The sequence below is a fragment of the Ranitomeya variabilis genome, chromosome 6, assembly GCF_051348905.1.
Source record: "Ranitomeya variabilis isolate aRanVar5 chromosome 6, aRanVar5.hap1, whole genome shotgun sequence".
NCBI lineage: Eukaryota > Metazoa > Chordata > Amphibia > Anura > Dendrobatidae > Ranitomeya > Ranitomeya variabilis.
In genome coordinates, this window is record NC_135237.1 from 525,800,030 (window position 1) to 525,815,052 (window position 15,023).

Here is a 15,023-nt window from a genome sequence, read left to right on the forward strand (position 1 = left end):
GCACACTCATTCCACTGAGTAAGCACAGACCATTTTCGAAATTTTTGGCAATATATTTCGGCCTCATCTTGCCCCTGAGAGAGGGCTATCAAGGCCTTTTCAGCCTGTATCTCTAAATTAGGTTCCTCATAAAGCAACCCTAAGGCCAGAAAAAACGCATCCACATTGAGCAACGCAGGATCCCCTGGCGCCAATGAAAATGCCCAATTTTGAGGGTCACCCCGCAATAATGAAATCACTATTTTAACCTGCTGTGCAGGACGTCCAGCAGAGTGAGATCTCAGAGAAAGAAACAATTTACAATTGTATTTAAAATTCAGAAAACAAGATCGATCTCCGGAGAAAAACTCTGGTAAAGGAATTTTAGGTTCAGACCGAGGAGCATGTATAACAAAATCTTGTATATTCTGAACTTTAGCAGCAAGATTATTCACATTTGTAGCCAGACTCTGGAGATCCATATTTCAACAGATAAAATCTGAGCCATTCAGGGGTTAAGAGGAGAGGAAAGCAGGAGACTGCAATTAGAGCTGGAGTGCAACTTCAGAGAAGAAAAAAAAAAAAAAATTCCACACAGTTCCTTTTTCTCTCCTGCTTCAGCCCATAGATTAAACATGCGGGCCGGCCATACTGTTATGGTTCCCAATGGCAGGGGAACATCAGAAACATAGAAAAACGGACAAGCTCTCGGGTGATGGAAACTAGAGCTGACCGCGATGCTAAACCTATACACACAACTAATAGTAGCCAGGGAACCTGCCTACGTTTTCGCTAGACGTCTCGCACCAGCCGGAGGACTAACTACCCCTAATAGATGAAACACAGTCCTGGCTTGCCTCCAGAGGAAAATCCCCCACAGGAGATAGTAGCCCCCCACATATAATAACGGTGAGTTAAGGTGAAAAGACAAACGTACTATGAAAACAGATTTAGCACAGCAAGGCCCACTAACTAGATAGCAGAAGGATACAATAGTGGACTTCGCAGTCAGCTACAAAACCCTATCAAAAACCATCCTGAAATTACCTTAAACTCATGTGCCAACTCATGGCACCGGAGTGGCAATTTCAGCCCACAAGAGCTTCCAGCTGCAGAGAATCACATAACTGCAAACTGGACAAAACATACAAAAATAGACTAAGGACAGAAATGTCCAACTTAGCTGGTCAGCAGACTGGGAGCAGGTACATGCAACAGAAAGACTCTGGTTACATTGATGGCCGGCATTGGAATGACTGAGGAACAAAGCTAAATAGGAAACTCCCACATCCTGATAGAAACAGGTGAAAAGCTCACAAGACACCAGTACCACAAGCGACCACTGGGGGAGCCAAATAACCGAATCACAACAGCTGCCGGGATGTACTGAGAGGAACTTGTGGAGAGGTGAATGGTGCTGTCTGTCTGCCTGTGTGTGAGTGAGAGACAGTGATGCGGTGCTGTGTGTGTGTATTGGTAATTGCCAATGATGGGGGTGGTGGGGAAGGAGGCAATGATGGAGGTGGTGAAATGGGCAGTGATAGGGTGGTGGAGAATGCAATGATAGTTGTTGTGTAAAGGACAATAGTGGTGGTGGTGGAATGGGCAATGATGGAGGTTGTGGGGTAGAAAACAATGATGGGGTGGAGGGGGAGAACAAGGATGGAGGTGGAGAGGGGCTGCATTATACCCAATGAGAGGGGCTGCATTATACTTTGAGGGGGCTACATTATATTCTGTGGGGGGACTGCATTATTCTCTCAGGGGACTACATTATATTCTGGGGGGCTACATCATGCTATATGAGGGGGCTACAGTATACTCTATGGGGGGCTGCATTATATACTGTGGTGGGGCTGCATTATTTTCTCAGGGGACTACATTATTTTCTGGGGGGGCTACATCATACTATATGAGGGGGGCAGCATTTTGCCCTATGAGGGGGCTTCAGTATGCTCTGTGATGGGGACTGCATTATACCTAATGAGGGGGTTACATTATATTTTGTGGGGTGCTGCATTATGTTCTATGAGGTGGGCTGCATTATATTCTATGAGGAGGCTACATTATATTCTATGAGGGGGCTACTTTATATACTATGAGAGGGCTACCCCAAACCCTGCTACATAATTAAGATGTGTACTACCTTATATTATACCCTGATATTAGCATGCTTTACCGCACTATTGGTGGTCTTCTATTTATTTCTATGTAGATACATAGTGGGCCCCAAGAATGATTTTCTCTGGTGGGCCCAAGGTGCTCCAGTCCGACGCTGCATCCACACTTTAATTATTAGACAAATACACTTAACATATTCTAATACAAATTGTTGAGATTTCTTATTGGGGGGTTTCGGGGAGGGAGGGGAGATGGAGTGGAGGGTGAGGGTGTTTGGGCTGAGTTGAAGGACTTGCATGACCTGATTACTGCTGAGTAGGCAGAGACACTTACAAGCGTATTTCAAGGATGAATTTATTTTCTTTATAGATTTGCATATTATTAATGTGAGTTCTGGGTGTTCTGTATGGAGCATGCTTTAGGATCCTATTCACTAGAGAGGTCAGTATGCTGGATTCTGGGCTTGAGGTTCTCGTGGGAATACGTTACACATTCAGATCACTCCCACAAGGGATAACAGGCATTATAATCATTTCTAGAAGTAAATGAGTCACGTTCAAAGCATAGAATCTGCTTAAAACCACAGTTGCAGGCAGAACAGAAGGAACGACTGGAGCAAGACTAGAGGGAATTCTTCATCAGAAAATAGCTGATTAAAAAAAAATAAAGGTGTTTTTTTTCCCCTAAACATAAATAACCTTTTTTTTTAAATATCATTACCTAGAGTTATTTAAAAATAAGTGTTGAAATGTTACCATGACCAGACACCATATTACCACCACATAGTGACCTATAATACCACATACAAAGAACAAATACCACCACACCATGACAAGACCACATATTACCATCTCATGGTGACCAATAATACCACATACAAGGAACAAATACCGCCACACCATGGCCGGACAACATATTACCACCACTTTGTGACTGAATACTACAATTCTGATCAGTAATAAAAAAACCCACAATACTAATATCACCATATGTGCCATTATACACAGGAGATCTGTACTTAGTATGCAGTGTCAGTGTAAAGGTAATACAGTGATCACTGGTGACATTATACACAGGACCTCTGTATATAGTATACAGTGTATAGTGTCAGTGTATAGGTAACACACTGACTCACCAGTGATGCCTCTAGGTGAAGTCTTTTATCTTCATCCAGCACAGATTGACGTCACTTCTTCCAGCCAGGACACATCTCTGCAGGAAATAACACAGTTATCTAGAGCGCTTGCAGAACACATTACTTTTTTTTCCCCCAACTTCTACACTACACTGAACGAAGAAAAAAAGACAACATAGTGTCGCTCTGCACATTAATAGGACTGCCTCCCCATTTAAAACAGTATTCTCAAAAAATAAAATAAATACATCACTGCAGTAATAATATCCCTTAATTAGCCCCTATAGTAATAATAATATCCCCCATCCTGGCCATCGTGTGTCTCATTCCTGGCTCCAGCCATATGTTCTCCCATCCGGCCCTCATGAGTATCCATTCTGCCCCCATGTGATGTCCCTATCCGTTCCATGATCTTACCCCATCTGTCCCATGATCCTGCCCCATCTGTCCCATGATCCTGCCCCATGAACCTGCACCATCTGTTTCCATCCTGCCCAATCTGTCTTCATCCCGCTGCATGTCTCCAATCCTGCCCCCTGTGTCTCCAATCCTGCCCCCATATCTTTCATCCTGCCACCGTGTCTCCCATCCTGCCCCCATATCTTTCATCCTGCCACCATGTCTCCCATCCTGCCCCATAGCTTTTATCCTGCCGCCATGTTTCCCATCCTGCCCCGATACCTTTCATTCTGCCCCTGTGTCTCCAATCATGCCCCCTGTGTCTCCAATCATGCCCCTTCTGTCTCCAATCCTGCCCCCTGTGTCTCCAATCATGCCCCTATGTCTCCAATCATGCCCCCTGTCTCCATTCTGCCCCCTGTGTCTCCAATCTGCCCCCTGTGTCTCCATTATGCCCCATGTCTCCAATCATGCCCCCTGTGTCTCCAGTCATGCCCCATTTCTCCAATCATGCCCGTGTCTCCAGTACTGCCTCGTGTTTCCAATCATACGCCGTGTCTCTAATCCTGCCCCGTGTCTCCAATCATGCACAATGTTTCCAATCCTGCCCCGTGTCTCCAATCATGCCTCATGTCTCCAATCATGCCTCCCGTGTCATCCTGCCGCCATGTTTCCCATCCTGCCCCCATATCTTTCATTCTGCCCCTGTGTCTCCAATCATGCCCCTGTGTCTCCAATCATGCCCCTATGTCTCCAATCATGCCCCCTGTCTCCATTCTGCCCCCTGTGTCTCCAATCTGCCCCCTGTGTCTCCATTATGCCCCATGTCTCCAATCATGCCCCCTGTGTCTCCAGTCATGCCCCATTTCTCCAATCATGCCCGTGTCTCCAGTACTGCCTCGTGTTTCCAATCATACGCCGTGTCTCTAATCCTGCCCCGTGTCTCCAATCATGCACAATGTTTCCAATCCTGCCCCGTGTCTCCAATCATGCCTCATGTCTCCAATCATGCCTCCCGTGTCATCCTGCCGCCATGTTTCCCATCCTGCCCCCATATCTTTCATTCTGCCCCTGTGTCTCCAATCATGCCCCTGTGTCTCCAATCATGCCCCTCTGTCTCCAATCCTGCCCCCTGTGTCTCCAGTCCTGCCCCCTGTGTCTCCAATCCTGCCCCCTGTGTCTCCAATCATGCCCCCTATGTCTCCAATCATGCCTCCTGTGTCTCCAATCATGCCCCTTATGTCTCCAATCATGCCTCCTGTGTCTCCATTCTGCCCCATGTCTCCAATCATGTCCAGTGTATCTCCAATCATGCCCCATGTCTCCAATCACACCCCGTGTCTCCAATCCTGCCCCGTGTCTCCAATCATGCCCCGTGTCTCCAATCATGCCTCCTGTGTCTCCATTCTGCCCCCTGTGTCTCCATTCTGCCTCCTGTGTCTCCATTCTGCCCCATGTCTCCAATCATGTCCCGTGTGTCTCCAATCCTGCCCCATGTCTCCAATCATGCCCCGTGTCTCCAATCATGCCCCATGTCTCCAATCATGCCCCCTGTGTCTCCATTCTACCCCCTGTGTCTCCAATCTGCCCCCTGTGTCTCCAATCTGCCCCCTGTGTCTCCAATCATGCCTCCTGTGTCTCCAATCATGCCCCGAGTCTCCAGTACTGCCCCGTGTCTCCAATCACACCCTGTCTCCAATCCTGCCCCGTGTCTCCAATCATGCCTCGTGTCTCCAATCATGCCCCCCATGTCTCCATCCTGCCCCCTTATCTTTCATCTTGCTGCCATGTTTCCCATCCTGCCCCCATATCTTTCATTCTGCCCCTGTGTCTCCAATCCTGTCCCCTGTGTCTCCAATCATGCCCCCTGTGTCTCCATTCTGCCCCCTGTGTCTCCATTCTGCCCCATGTCTCCAATCCTGCCCCGTGTCTCCAATCATGCCCTGTGTCTCCAATCCTACCCCCTGTGTTTCCAATCATGCCTCCATATCTTTCACCCTGCCCCATCTCCATTCTGCCCCGTCTCTATTCTGCCCCCGGCAGGATGGACAATTGCTGCTTTCAATAAAAACCCTTTCCTCTAGCAATGCCATGCTCCTGCGGCGAGCGATCTTCCCTCCAGGCTGAAAGTGCACACTCGCCAGCGAAGAGGATGATGTCAGATGCCGGCGACATGCGCGCTGATGTCAGCTGTCAGCCTCCTATTGACTGGCGGCTTTAACTATTGCCATGTGGGCCAGGGCCCACACGGGAATGGAGTGTAACTGAACCCTGGGTCTCGGACGCAGGGTTCAGTTACAGCACCTACAAAATCCTGCCGCTGGGGCCCGATGAGCAGAAGAGACGGGGCCCAATGCGGGCCCCCCTGCTGACCGGGCCCCATACTCCAGTCAGGGCAGTAATGCCCTGATGGCGGCCCTGGTCACAGGTAGTAATGATAATGGATCCAATACGTCAGTAACAGCTGTGACCAATGTGAATGACATGCAGATAATGCTGGGAACATTTCTAGTGCAGCTGATGGTATTGTGCTGCTGCAACTGAGCAGATATTACCGATGTGATGTAAAAAGACAACGCATCATATTTGTATATTCAGATGAGAGTTCGGAAACCAATCGCTAGAAACAGAAGGCAAATCATGTATATACCAATGAGCTTTAAAGTGTAACCGTCATTTTCATTTTTACTACACAGATCAATAGTATGAAAATAAGCAACTTTGTAAGATATCACATCTGCAAAACTGCTTCTTTCTCTTCCTGGACTGATCATCCGTTCCCAAAATTCACAATTTACTGGTAAAATCTGTCTTGAGCATAGATGTTTTCATTACTGAGATAGGAGACGACAGTTGGTGCTCATGAAGTTCTATGGAGAACTGTAACTGTCCTTTAAGGAGAACTTGCAGTAGAATGTCTGTGCTTTTCTCCTCTTCCCTCGCCATAGAATTTTTAAAGCTCCAACTATCATCTATCTGAGTAATGGGAAGATCTGTCTTCACTGAATACATATTTTATAGATTTTATCTATGAATTGAGAGTAAAAAATCAGTCAAGTAGGTGAAAGAAGCAAATTTCTCTGTATATTAAAAAGTTGCTTATTTTCATGCGTCCTTTCCTTTTATAAAATAAAAATTAAAATGACGGTTTCTCTATAATTGGCCCTTCCCACCCCGACAATGTTTACTCAGTCGGGATGGTCCTATCCTATCTCTAGTGCTAAAATCTCACCTTGTGTCAGCTGAGCCCTTTATAGCTAAGGGCAGAGCAGGACCCAGGCCCGACCTGCCCATGGGAAGCTATATAGGTGAAATGCTTCGCTCAGAAAGGGGGGCCATGCCACTGTTTGTACAGAGAACAAGAAAGTACAGCAAAACCAAACAAATGAGCCAGAGCATAAAAGGAGCATCATTTTTTTAAATTAAAATATTGTTAGCTAAGTACCACCTATGTTACTTATATGTGCTATTACTATTTACTTATTAACTTACTGCAGGGTCTGTGCTCAATAATTTGCTTTTTTTCTTAGGTTTTGTCCGTGAAGTGGCCACAGTGTGAACGTGCTCCTACACAGTGCACATATACCAACTTATGCTCTCACTCATTTTTTTGGTTTTGCTTCTTACATCTGGCAAAAGTGAGGACAGTGGAGTAGATTAAAACATGATGTCAGACAGAGCCAGACCAACAAAACTGCAGCATGCAGCCTAATAAGTGACACATCCCTGAAATCAGGGTCACTGCCTCTACATCAAGCTGCTCCCAGAATGGTTAGCAAAAACTTATTGACAGGTTTCCTTGAAGACAAGTCTATTTGGAAAGTTGCTTAACTTTTCTTACTGCAACCCAAATTTTGGAGGAAAAATTGCACATGGCCTTTAATATTTATGGTAAGATCCAAGAAGATATAGTAGATTAGATTTTATTTCACCAACTTTTATGTTCTCACGGTTGGTATTTTTTGCATTGTCATTATCCCATGTAATAGTTACAGAAAACAGATATAGGAAATGATCCCATCTACAGAAACACTCCCCAATCCTCACGGAGGTGCGATCACACCACAGTTATAAATATTTGGATGTGCTGAGAAGAGATCATGTGCACCATGGATTCGAGAGTTATAAGAGGTCACTTTGTGGTCGTGCTTTTTCATGTGTAAATGTAAGTATTTGTATTGGGGTCATCCATCCTTCAAAATCCACCTCTCATCCTGTAAGGTTTTCACGGATTCTTCATACCTGGTTCTCCAATCCAATTAACCCCTTCACAATATCCGCCATATGCCCTGGCAGGGGGTTCGTCATTCTATGTGCCCATTAGCACGCTCATGATGTGACCACAGTTGCCAATGGATTGCATTGACAGCCTAGGGTCTGCTGAAGACCTCCATGCTTGTCCCTCCATTGTCTTTCCAGAGATTCTTTGAAACTCTGCCTGAGGAGGCCGTGATTTTTGCTGCATACAGCAATGCTGAGGTATCACTGTAAGGTATTACCGGTATTCCGGTCAGCCTCCGCACATAAGAGCTGATGTCTAACATCTGTGTGGTTCTCCAAAACTTTTAGGAATTGACCAAGATGGTGAGCGGCGATGATGCCATAATCAGCGTTACGATCCCACATCTCTGTCTACTGAAACACTCGAGGCTCACAAGAGGAGGCTTTACAGGAGGAGCAAGTTGAGATGGAGCAAGAAACTACACTGGGTGATGCTACAGAGCCCAGCCTCATCTCATCTTCTCAACACGGATTGAGTGATAATGAGGGAAGGAGGAACAGGAGCTAGTTGCCTGCGCTACAGATGGTAGTACCCACCCCATCTTCATCCCATCTGTTCGGTGTGGATGACCTGAAGATGATGATGAGAGGGAGGACGAGGAGGACAATATGGGCAGTAGTCCTCTTGGTGGGGACAGGGAAGTCTTGGCTGTTGGCAGTCTGGCACACATGCTGAGTTTATCTTCCGCTGCTTTTCCCGTGACCTTCGCGTTGTGCGTATTTCGGCCAACACTAATTACTGGTTGGTCACCCTTCTACAAAGAGAACTTTACATCTCTCCTTCCTGTGGCGGAGAGGTCTAATAAAATGTTGCAGTACCAGAATGCCCCAGTTGAAGAATTATTAAAAAAAATTCCCATCTGAAAACGCTGGCGGCAGAAGTCACAGTTCCTTGGACAATCAAGGAGTAGAGACTAGGAAGACACACACCAGATGCAGCAGAGGCAGGTAACACCCTCAAAGGTCTGGGACAGTTTTCTGAGACCCTCCCATACCCAGACCCTTATGCGTAGGGTACTCTGACAAGGAGGAAAAGTTTTGGAAGATACTGAAGGAGTACCTTGCCAACCGTACCAGTGTCCTCCGTGATTTCTCTGTGCCTTACAACTATTGCGTATCTAAGCTAGACAAGTGACATGACCTGTCTTTCTATGCCTTGGAGGTCCTGGCCTGCCCTGCCATTAGCATTTTGCCTGAGCGGGTTTTATAACCAATAGGCACATCCACCTGTCAACTGAAAATGCCGATAGGCTAACTCTTATCAAAATGGACATGGGCTGGATTAGGCCAGAGTTCTCTACCCACCGGATGATAGCAGCGGAACATAAACTGAAATCCAGTGGTTTTTTTCTGGTCTATTCCCTTGCACCCTTTCCCACCCAAACATGGCTATATGCTTCATAATTTCATCTTTTTTGTGTTGTCTTCCTCATCCACCACCATATCAACAGGGTGATTACGCTACCCTCACTATACATTTTCTAAGGGTGTTTATGGTGCCTGCATTAACAATTTTTAGAGGCCTACCTTGAACATTGTTTTATATATATTTATATATACCCCGCAGAGGTAGATGCTTTTCAGCCCATGCACTTAGTGCATAGGCATTACCAGTTTAGGATACCCACTCATTAATAAAGGGAAAAAAATATTTTCTGAGGCCCTGCACTAAGTCTCTTCAAAGAGGGGTATTGGAGTGCCTCCTTCTACTTTTTGGCACCACCTGCACTTAGTGCACATGGTCTCCTGGTCTCCTCCATATCAGGCTGATGCGAAACACTCCATTATATTCCCCAAGCAGGGTTGACTAAATAGCAGTCCTTGATGCTGCTACGTTAAACTAATCGCTTTTCTCAGGGTGGCGCCTGCCTGCTGAATGAGAAATATATATATATATTTTTTCAAAATATATTATATTCAGTATGTAAGATAGGGGGCAGGTAACTGAGGGATCAGTGACCTGTCATAAGCCATACAGATGCATATATAAGCAGAGCACCACATAAAGCCCCGCCCACAGCCCCGCCCACAGCTCCACATACAGCCCTGCCCACAGCTCCACATTAAGCCCTGCCCATAGCCCCACCCACAGCTCCACATACAGCCCCGCCCATAGCCCCGCCCACAGCTCCACATACAGCCCCGCCCATAGCCCCGCCCACAGCTCCACATACAGCCCCGCCCATAGGCCGCCCCGGAGTGTGAGAATCTCATTAACTGAAAACTACAAATAAAGGGTAAACAACAACCACAAGACAGATTTCATCACCCAAGGTATCGTTATGATCAGTATAACGGCGCCGACCTGACTCTGTCCATAGGTTACTGAGCACAATCCTGCTGACAGGTTCCCTTAAAGAAGTGGATAATCTCTTTAACTCTAGATGTTTAGGATACGCCATCAATACTTGACCAGCAGAGGTCTGTCCCCCAGCACCACATAACTAAAATAAGAAACCAAATAATCTCCCTAGTGCTCAGTCACCACCAGAACTAACATTGCGGCTGATATGGCAGACGACATTAATGGGACCGAGCAGCAAGACGATGGAGTACCAGGCGCAGCGAGAACAACAGCGATTCGACATTTCATTTTCTTCCATATTGCAGAAATGTTACTGGTACAGAATTACAATATGGATGCTGTAACGGGGGGAAGTGGCTCCGTCTTGTGGATCCATAAAGCAGCCGTATATAAATGGAGGCTGCAGCCTGATTCTGATATTTTCTGTGTGCCGACGATTTTACTGTAGTTATAATGAATCCAGTTTACTCCAAAACCATCTCAGCCCAGCACAGCACAAGTGAGAAAAGCACAGAATACCTTAGAAATCATAGGGTGCCATAAGAGAAGTGTTACACCTCCAAAAAAAGGGTGAACATGGTCTTCGGGCATAGAAGGGGTTAGCCGGGAACATCAGGAAATTCAGCTCCGTATTGGTCAGTTGAATCTGCTGGTGATCGGGTCTACAAGGGATGTCGGGCCTGGGAATCAGGCGGATGTTGGCGGGGGCTGGGCAGTTCAGGAGCTGCGGGGTCCGGCGAGGAATGCCAATGTCTATACAGGAATGGGAAAAATTCATACATCCATAAAAACCACACACACAGCTCTGCTCACATCCATAGTACACACACAGCTCTGCTACAGCCATAGTACACACACAGCTCTGCTACATCCATAGTACACACACAGCTCTGCTACATCCATAGTACACACACAGCTCTGCTACAGCCATAGTACACACACAGCTCTGCTACATCCATAGTACACACACAGCTCTGCTACATCCATAGTACACACACAGCTCTGCTACAGCCATAGTACACACACAGCTCTGCTACAGCCATAGTACACACACAGCTCTGCTACAGCCATAGTACACACACAGCTCTGCTACAGCCATAGTACACACAGCACTGCTACAGCCATAAAAACCACACAGCCCTCCTACAGCCATAGTACACACAGCACTGCTACAGCCATAGTACACAAACAGCTCTGCTACATCCATAGTACACACACAGCTCTGCTACAGCCATAATACACACACAGCTCTGCTACAGCCATAGTACACACAGCACTGCTACAGCCATAAAAACCACACAGCCCTCCTACAGCCATAGTACACACAGCACTGCTACAGCCATAGTACACAAACAGCTCTGCTACATCCATAGTACACACACAGCTCTGCTACAGCCATAATACACACACAGCTCTGCTACAGCCATAGTACACACAGCTCTGCTACAGCCATAGTACACACACAGCTCTGCTACATCCATAGTACACACACAGCTCTGCTACATCCATAGTACACACACAGCTCTGCTACAGCCATAGTACACACACAGCTCTGCTACATCCATAGTACACACACAGCTCTGCTACAGCCATAGTACACACACAGCTCTGCTACAGCCATAGTACACACAGCACTGCTACAGCCATAAAAACCACACAGCCCTCCTACAGCCATAGTACACACAGCACTGCTACAGCCATAGACACACACAGCTCTGCTACATCCATAGTACACACACAGCTCTGCTACAGCCATAATACACACACAGCTCTGCTACATCCATAGTACACACACAGCTCTGCTACAGCCATAGTACACACACAGCTCTGCTACAGCCATAGTACACACACACAGCTCTGCTACAGCCATAATACACACACAGCTCTGCTACATCCATAGTACACACACAGCTCTGCTACAGCCATAGTACACACACAGCTCTGCTACAGCCATAATACACACACAGCTCTGCTACATCCATAGTACACACAGCTCTGCTACATCAATAGTACACACACAGCTCTGCTACAGCCATAAAAATCACACACACAGCCCTGCTACATCCATAGTACACACACAGCTCTGCTACAGCCATAGTACACACACAGCTCTGCTACATCCATAGTACACACACAGCTCTGCTACATCCATAAAAACCACACACACAGCTCCGCTACATCCATAGTACACACACAGCTCTGCTACATCCATAGTACACACACAGCTCTGCTACATCCATAAAAATCACACACACAGCCCTGCTACATCCATAGTGCACACACAGCCCTGCTACAGCCATAGTACACACACAGCTTTGCTACATCCATAGTACACACACAGCTCTGCTACATCCATAGTACACACACAGCTCTGCTACATCCATAAAAACCACACACACAGCTCTGCTACATCCATAGTACACACACAGCTCTGCTACATCCATAGTACACACACAGCCCTGCTACAGCCATAGTACACACACAGCTCTGCTACATCCATAGTACACACAGCTCTGCTACATCCATAGTACATACACAGCTCTGCTACATCTATAGTACCCACACAGCTCTGCTACATCCACAGTACACACAGCTCTGCTACAGCCATAGTACACACACAGCTCTGCTACAGCCATAGTACACACACAACTCTGCTACAGCCATAGTACACACAGCTCTGCTACATCCATAGTACACACACAGCTCTGCTACAGCCATAGCACATACACAGCTCTGCTACATCTATAGTACCCACACAGCTCAGCTACAGCCATAGTACACACAGCTCTGCTACAGCCATAGTACACACACAGCTCTGCTACAGCCATAGTACACACACAACTCTGCTACAGCCATAGTACACACACAGCTCTGCTACATCCATAGTACACACACAGCTCTGCTACATCTATAGTACCCACACAGCTCAGCTACAGCCATAGTACACACAGCTCTGCTACAGCCATAGTACACACACAGCTCTGCTACAGCCATAGTACACACAGCTCTGCTACATCCATAGTACACACACAGCTCTGCTACAGCCATAGTACACACAGCTCTGCTACATCCATAGTACATACACAGCTCTGCTACATCTATAGTACCCACACAGCTCTGCTACATCCACAGTACACACAGCTCTGCTGCAGCCATAGTACACACACAGCTCTGCTACAGCCATAGTACACACAGCTCTGCTACATCCATAGTACATACACAGCTCTGCTACATCCATAGTACACACAGCTCTGCTACATCCATAGTACATACACAGCTCTGCTACATCCATAGTACACACAGTTCTGCTACATCCACAGTACACACAGCTCTGCTACAGCCATAGTACACACAGCTCTGCTACATCCATAGTACACACACAGCTCTGCTACATCCATAGTACACACAGCTCTGCTACATCCATAGTACATACACAGCTCTGCTACATCCATAGTACACACAATTCTGCTACATCCACAGTACACACAGCTCTGCTACATCCATAGTACATACACAGTTCTGCTACATCCACAGTACACACAGCTCTGCTACAGCCATAATACATATACATCTCTGCTACATCCATACAACCACACACACAGCTCTGCTACAGCCATAGTACACACACAGCTCTGCTACATCCATAGTACATACACACTCTGCTACAGCCATAGTACACACAGCTCTGCTATATCCATAGTACACATAGCTCTGCTACATCCATAGTACACACACAGCTCTGCCACATCCACAGTACACACACAACTCTGCTACATCCATAGTACACACAGCTCTGCTACAGCCATAGTACACACACAGCCCTGCTATATCCACAGTACAAACAGCACTGCTACATCCATAGTACACACACAGCTCTGCTACATCCATAGTGCACACAGCTCTGCTACAGCCATAGTACACACACAGCCCTGCTATATCCACAGTACAAACAGCACTGCTACATCCATAGTACACACACAGCACTGCTACATCCATAGTGCACACACAGCTCTGCTACATCCATAGTGCACACAGCTCTGCTACAGCCATAGTACACACACAGCTCTGCTACATCCATAGTGCACACAGCTCTGCTACAGCCATAGTACACACACAGCTCTGCTACATCCATAGTGCACACAGCACATTCAGCTCTGAGCAGCAGCTCGCCATGCATTCTCAGCCAGGGCAAGTGATGCCCCGGCAGTCTCTAGAGTAAAGAAGGATGGAACTCTATATGCGCAGTCACTGCCACTAGAACTAGAAGAGGCGGACGCCACCGGCCACAGGAGACTAAACAGCCGAGGGGATGAGTGGTGAGGGGGAGGGGAGCTAAGGGGTTAATAGCTGCAAAAATGATCCATATATTAAAATTCCTTGTATTGGAAAACTTGTTTAAATATGAATGGAGAAAATGACCAGATAACATCCTGATATTGGTAACAAGTACAACAAGCTATGAGGCTTCCCCACAGAGAACAGCAGGTCACTGGGAGGTCCAGCATCAGGGCGCCAGTGATCACCAGCTGTATATTCACCTATGGGGACACGCGGCTTATTGAGTACTGGTGTATTGTAGAGACCATCACAGAAAAGGTATTCACAAACTGGCAAAATCAGATCAGTAAATGCAACATGCCATATTTACATAGAATCTGCAATCTCAATATTATCTATCTATCTATCTATCTATCTATCTATCTATCTATCTATTATCTATCTATCTATCTATCTATCTATCTTTATATTATCTATCTATTATCTATATCTATCTATATATCTAATATCTATCTATCTATTATC

At 46.4% G+C, this 15,023-nt stretch overlaps 1 protein-coding gene across 1 annotated transcript in view; it reads right to left on the reverse strand.

Annotated features, from left to right (window-relative positions):
- The window catches only part of KCNV1 (potassium voltage-gated channel modifier subfamily V member 1), a 38,998-nt gene that overhangs the window by 22,387 nt on the left and 1,588 nt on the right, over window positions 1–15,023 (reverse strand). The gene's annotated exons all lie outside the window — the stretch shown is intronic.